Here is a 7,915-nt window from a genome sequence, read left to right as displayed (position 1 = left end):
GACCATGAAACACAGATATCGGATCGGGATTGAATTCAAAAAGCACAATGTCGACTTAAGTACAAGAAGAGTGAATCTTCTAAGAGTCTGTGGTTTGAGCGGCTCCTGGGAAACTAGTATTAGATTTCGATGCACCAGTGCAGGTTTACTGTATCCCTTGGTCCTTCACAATGATCGTGAGACACAGAAATCGCATCGGGATAGAATACAAAATGCACAATGCCGCCTTAAGTACAAGAAGAGTGAATCCACTAAGAGTTTGTGCTTTGAGCGGTTCATGGCACACCAGTATTAGATTCCGATGCACCAGTGCAGGTTTACTGTATTACTTGGACCTTCACAGTGACCATGAAAGACCGAAATTGCATAGGAAGTGAATACAAAAGTGACAATGCCGACTTAACTACACGAAGAGTGAATCTTCTAAGAGTTTGTGGTTTGAGCGGCTCCTGGGAGACCAGTATTAAATTCGGATGCACCAGTGCAGGTTTACTGTATCCCTCGGACCTTCACATTGACCATGAAACACAGAAATTACATCGGCATTGAACACAAAAGCGACAATGACGACTTAAGTACAAGAAGAGTGAATCTTCTAAGAGTTTGTCGTTTCAGCGGCTCCTGGGAGACCAGTATTAGATTCCATTGCACCAGTGCAGGTGTACTGCATCTCTTGGACCTTCACATTGACCATGAATCACTGAAATTGCATCGGGATTAAATACAAAAGGGACAATGCCGACTTAAATTCAAGAAGATTGAATCTCTACGATATTGTGGTTTGATCGGCTCCTGGCAGACCAGTATTAGATTCCGATGCACCAGTGCATGTTTACTGTATCCTTTGGATCTTCACATTGACCATGAAACACAGAAATCGGTTCGGGATTAAGTACAAAAGGCACAATGCCGACTTAAGTACAAGAAGAGTGAATCTTCTAAGAGTTTGTGGTTTGAGCGGCTCCTGGGAGACCAGTATTACATTCCGATGCACCAGTGCAGGTTTACTGTATCCCTTGGACCTTAACATTGACCAAGAAACACAGAAATTTGATCGGAATTTAATACAAAAGAGACAATGCCGACTTAAGTACAAGAAGAGTGAATCTTCTATGAGTTTGTGCTTTGAGCAGCTCCTGCGAGACCAGTATTAGATTCCGATGCACCAGATCAGGTTTACTGTATCACTTGGACCATCACATTGACCATGAAACACGGAAATTGTATATGAATTGGACACAAAAGGGACAATGCCGACTTAAATACAAGAAGAGTGAATCTTCTAAGAGTTTGTGATTTGAGTGGCTCCTGGGAGACCAGTATTAGATTCCGATTCATCAGTGCAGGTTTACTGTATCCCTTGGACCTTCACATTGACCATGAAGCACAGAAATTACATCGGGATTGAACGAAAAAGCGACAATGACGACTGAAGTCCAAGAAGAGCGAATCTTCTAAGAGTTTGTGGTTTGACAGGCTCTTGGGAGACTACTATTAGATTCGGATGCAGCAGTGCAGCTTTACTATTTCCCTTGGACGTTCGCATTGACCATGAAACACAGAAAACGGATCGGGATTGAATACAAAATGAACTATGCCGACTTAAGTACAAGAAGAGTGAATCTTCTAAGAGTCTGTCGTTTGAGCAGCTCCTGGGAGACCAGTATTAGATTCCGATGCACCAGTGCAGTTTTACTGTATCCCCTGGACCTTCACATTGACGATTAAACACAGCAATTGCATCTGTATTGAATACAAAAGTCACAATGCCAACGTAAGTACAAGAAGATTGAATCTTCTAAGAGTTTGTGGTTTGAGCGGCTCCTGGGAGACCAGTATTAAATACCGATTCACCAGTGCAGGTTCACTGTATCCCTTGAACCTTCACCTAGACCTTGAAACACACCAATTGAATCGGGATCGAAAGCAATCGGCGCAGTGCCAACTTAAGTACTAGAAGAGTGAATATTCTAAAAGTTTGTGGTTTGAGCGGCTCCTGGGAGACCAGTATTAGATTCCGATGCACCAGCGCAGGTTTACTGTATCCCTTGGACCGTCACATTGACCATGAAGCACAGAAGTTGCTTCGGGACTGAACACAAAAGGGACAAATCCAACTTAAGTACAAGAAGAGTGAATCTTCTAAGAGTTTGAAGTTTGAGCGGCTCCTGGGAGACCAGAACTACATTCCGACGCACCAGTGCAGGCTTACTGTATCCCTCGGACCTTCACATTGACAATGAAACACAGAAATTAGGTCGGTATTTAATAAAAAAGGACAATGCCAACTTAAGTACAAGAAGAGTGAATATTCCAAGTGTTTGCGTTTGGGCGGCTTTTGGGAGACCAGTATTAGATTCCGATACACCAGTGCAGGTTTACTGTATCACTTGGACCTTCACATTGACCATGAAGCACCGAAATTGCATAGGAAGTGAATACAAAAGTGACAATGCCACCTTAAATACTAGAAGAGTGAATATTCTAAAAGTTTGTGGTTTGAGCGGCTCCTGGGAGCCAGTATTAGATTCCGATGGACCAGCGCAGGTTTACTGTATCCCTCGGACGTTCACATTGACCATGAATCACAGATATTACATCGGCATTGAACACAAAATCGCAATGACGATTTAAGTACAAGAAGAGTGAATCTTCAAAGAGTTTGTGGTTTTAGCGGCTCCTGGGATACCAGTATTAGATTCCGATACTCCAGAGCAGGTTTACTGTATATCTTGGACCTTCACATAGACCATGAAACACAGAAATTGCATCGTTGTTAAATTCAAATGGGACAGTGCCGACATAAATTCATGAAGATTGATTCTCTACGATTTTGTGGTTTTAGCGGCTCCTGGGAGACCAGTATTAGATTCCGATCCACCAGTGCAGGTTTACTGTATACTTCGGGCCTTCACATTGACCATGAGACATTGGAATCGCATCGGGATTGAATACAAAATGCACAATGCCGAATCAAGTACAAGAAAATTGAATCTACTATGAGTTTGTTCTTTGAGCGGCTCCTGGCAGACCAGTATTAGATTCCGATGCACCAGTGCAGGTTTACTGTATCACATGGACCGTTACATTGACCATGAATACCGAAATAGCATCGGGATTGAATACAAAAGGGAGAATGCCGACTTAAGAACAAGAAGAGTGAATCTTCTAAGAGTTTGTGGTTTGAGCGGCTCCTGGGAGATTAGTATTACATTCCGATGCACCAGTGCAGGTTTACTGTATCCCTTGGACCTTCACATTGACAATGAAACACAGAAATTAGATAGGAATTTAATACACAAGAGACAATGCCAACTTAAGTACAAGAAGAGTGAATCTTCTATTAGTTTGTGCTCTGAGCAGGTCCTGGGATACCAGTATTAGATTCCGATGCACCAGTGCAGGTATACTGTATCACCTGGACCTTCACAATGACCATGAAACACAGAAATTGCATATGAATTGAATACCAAAGGGACAATGCCGACTAAAATACAAGAAGAGTGAATCTTCTAAGAGTTTGTGCTTTGAGCGGCTCCTCGGAGACCAGTATTAGATTCCGATGCTCCAGAGCAGGTTTACTGTATCCCTTGGACCTTCATATTGACCATAAAACACAGGAATTATATCTGGATTGAATACAAAAGGGACAGTGACGACTTAAGTATAAGAAGAGTGATTCTTCGCAGAATTAAGCATTTGACCAACGCCTGGGAGACCAGTATTAGATTCCGATTCGCCGGCGCAGGTTTACTGTATCCCTTGGACCGTCACATTCACCATGAAATACAGAAATTCCTTCGGGATTGAAAATAAAATGGACAAAGCTGACTGAAATACAAGAAGAGTGAATCTTCTAAGAGTTTATAGTTTGTGCGGCTCCTGGGAGTCCAGTATTACATTCCAATACTCCAGTGCAGGCTTTCTGTATCCCTCGCCCTTCACATTGACCATGAAACACAGAAAATAGGCCGGGATTTAATAAACAAGGGACAATGCCGACTTAAGTACAAGAAGAGTGAATCCACTCAGAGTTTGTGCTTTGAGCGGCTCCTGGCTGACCAGTATTAGATTCCGATGCACCAGTGCAGGTTTACTGTATCACTTGTACCTTCACATTGACGATTGAACACAGCAATTGCATCGGGATTGAATACAAAAGTCACAATGCCAACGTAAGTACAAGAAGACTGAATCTTCTAAGAGTTTGTGGTTTGAGCGGTTCCTGGGAGATCAGTATTAAATTCCGATTCACCAGTGCAGGTTTACTGTATCCCTTGAACCTTCACATAGACTATGAAACAGAGCAATTGAATCGGGATCGAATGCAAACGGCACAATGCCAACTTAAGTACTAGAAGAGTGAATCTTCTAAATGTTTGTGGTTTGAGCAGCTCCTGGGAGACCAGTATTAGATTCCGATGCACCAGCGCAGGTTTACTCTATCCCTTGGACCGTCACATTGACCATGAAACACAGAAATTGCCTCGGGGCAGAACAGAAAAGGGACAAAGCTGACTTAAGTACAAGAAGAGTGAATCCTCTAAGAGTTAGTAGTTTGAGCGGCTCCTGGGAGACCAGTATTACATTCCGACGCACCAGTGCAGGCTTACTGTATCCCTCGGACCCTCACATTGACAATAAAACACAGAAACTAGGTCGGTAATTAATAAAAAAGACAACGCCAACTTAAGTACAAGAAGAGTGAATCTTACATGAGTTTGTGCTCTGAGCAGCTCCTGGAAGACCAGTATTAGATTCCGATGCACCAGTGCAGGTTTACTGTATCACTTGCACCTTCACATTGACCATGAAACAAAGAAATTGCATATGAATTGAATACAAAAGGGACAATGCCGACTTAAATACAAGAAGAGTGAATCTTCTAAGAGTTTGTGCTTTGAGCGGCTCCTGGGAGACCAGTATTAGATTCCGATGCATTAGTGCAGGTATACTGTACCCTTTGGACCTTCACATTGACCATGAAGCACAGAAATTAGATCGGGATTGAACACAAAAGCGACAATGACTACTTAAGTACAAGAAGAGCGAATCTTCTAAGAGTTTGTGGTTTGAGCGGCTCCTGGGAGACCAGAATCAGATTCCGATGCTCCAGAGCAGGTTTGCTGTACCCTGTGGACTTTCACATTGACCAAGAAACACAGAAATTGCATAGAGATTGAATACAATCGGGACAATGGCGACTTAAGAACAAGAAGAGTGAATCTTCTAAGCGTTTATCCTTTGAGCGGCTCCTAGGAGACCTCTATTTTATTCTGATGCACCAGTGCAGGATTACTGTATCCCTTGGACCTTCACATTGACAATGAAACACAGAAATTAGGTCGGTATTTAATAAAAAAGACAATGCCAACTTAAGTACAAGAAGAGTGAATATTCTAAGAGTTTGTGGTTTGAGCGGCTCCTGGGAGACCAGTATTAGATTCCGATGCACCAGTGCAGGTTTACTGTGTCACTTGGACCTTCACATTGACCATGAAACACAGAAATTGCATAGGAAGTGAATACAAAAGGCACAATGCCGCCTGAAGTACACGAAGAGTGAATCTTCCAAGGGTTAGTGGTTAGAGCGGTTCCTGGGAGACCAGTATTAGATTCGGTTGCAACAGTGCAGGTTTGCTGTATCCCTCGGAAATTCACATTGACCATGAAACACATATATTTCATCGGCATTGAAGACAGAAGCGACAATGACGACGTAGGTACAAGAAGAGTGAATCTTCTAAGAGTTTGTGGTTGAGCGGCTCCTGGGAGACCAGAATTAGATTCCATTGCACCAGGGCAGTTGTACTGCATCTCTTGGACCTTCACATTGACCATGAATCACAGAATTTGCATCGGGATTAAATACAAATGGGACAATGCCAACTTAATTTCAAGAAGATTGAATCTCTACGATATTGTGGTTTGAGCGACTCCTGGGAGACCAGTATTAGATTCCGATGATCCAGTGCAGGTTTACTGCATCACTTGGACCTTCACATTGACCATGAAACACAGAAATCGGTTCGGGATTAAATACAGAAGGCACAATGCCGACTTAAATTCAAGAAGAACGAATCTTCAAAGAATTTGTGGTTTTAGCTGCTCCTGGGAGACCAGTATTAGATTCCGATGCACCAGTGCAGGTTTACTGTATCTCTTGGACCTTCACATAGACCATCAAACACAGAAATTGCATCGGGGTTATATACAAATGGGACAGTGCCGACATAAATTCAAGAAGATTGATTCTCTACGTTTTTGTGGTTTGACCGGCTCCTGGGAGACTGGTAATAGATTCCGATGCACCAGTGCAGGTTTACTCTATCCCTCGGGCCTTCACATTGACCGTGAGATACAGAAATCGCATCGGGATTGGATACAAAATGCACAATGCCGACTTAAGTACAAGAAGAGTGAATCTACTAAGAGTGTGTTCTTTGAGCGGCTCCTGGCAGAACAGTATTAGATTCCGATGCACCAGTGCAGGTTTACTGTATCTCTTGGACCTTCACATTGACCATTAAACACACCAATTGCATCGGGATTGAATACAAAAGTCACAATGCCAACATAAGTACCAGAAGACTGAATCTTCTAAGAGTTTGTGGTTTGAGCGGCTCCTGGGAGACCAGTATTAGATTCCGATGCACCAATGCAGGTTTACTGTATCCCTTGGACCTTCACATAGAGTATGAAACACAGCAATTGCATCGGGATTGAATGCAAACGGTACTATGCCAACTTAAGTACTAGAAGAGTGAAACTTCTAAGAGTTTGTGGATTGAGCGGCTTCTGGGAGACCAGTATTAGATTCCGATGCACAAGTGCAGGTTTACTGTATCACATGAACCGTCACATTGACCATGAATACAGAAATAACATCGGGATTGAATACAAAAGGTACAATGCTGACTTAAGTACAAGAAGAGTGAATCTTCTAAGAGTTTGTTTTATGAGCGGCTCCTGGGAGACCAGTATTACATTCGGATGCACCATGCAGGTTTACTGTATCCCTTGGACCTTCATATTGACCATGAAACACAGAAATTAGATCGGAATTTAATACAAAAGAGACAATGTCGACTTAAATACAAGAAGAGTGAATCTTCTAAGAGGTTGTGCTTTGAGCGGCTCCTGGGAGACCAGTATTAGATTCCGATGCATCAGTGCAGGTTTACTGTATCCCTTGGAGCTTCACATTGACCATGAAGCACAGAAATTACATCGGGATTGAACACAAAAGCGACAATGACGACTTAAGTACAAAAGGAGCGAATCTTCTAAGAGTTTGTGGTTTGAGCGGCTCCTGGGAGACCAGAATTAGTTTCCTATGCTCCAGAGCAGGTTTACTGTATCCCGTGGACCTTCACATTTACCATGAAACACTGACATTGCATAGGGATTGAATGCAAAGGGGACAATGCCGACTTAAATACAAGAAGAGTGAATCTGCTAAGCGTTTATGCTTTGAGCGGCTCCTAGGAGACCTGTATTAGATTCCGATGCATCACTGCTGGTTTACTGTATCCCTTGGAACTTCATATTGACCATGAAACACAGAAATTGAGTCGGGATTGAATACAAAAGGGACAATGCCGACATAAGTACAAGAAGAGTGAATCTTCTAAGAGTTTGTGGTTTGAGCTGCTCTTGGGAGACCTGTATTAGATTCGGATCCAGCAGTGCAGCTTTACTATATCCCTTGGACCTTCACATTGACCATGAAACACAGATATCGGATCGGGATTGAATTCAAAAAGCACAATGTCGACTTAAGTACAAGAAGAATGAATCTTCTAAGAGTCTGTGGTTTGAGCGGCTCCTGGGAAACTAGTATTAGATTCCGATGCACCAGTGCAGGTTTACTGTATCCCTTGGTCCTTCACAATGATCGTGAGACACAGAAGTC

Source organism: Schistocerca piceifrons, chromosome 2 (genome assembly GCF_021461385.2).
Source record: "Schistocerca piceifrons isolate TAMUIC-IGC-003096 chromosome 2, iqSchPice1.1, whole genome shotgun sequence".
Taxonomy (NCBI): domain Eukaryota; kingdom Metazoa; phylum Arthropoda; class Insecta; order Orthoptera; family Acrididae; genus Schistocerca; species Schistocerca piceifrons.
Note: the sequence above shows the minus strand (reverse complement) of the source record.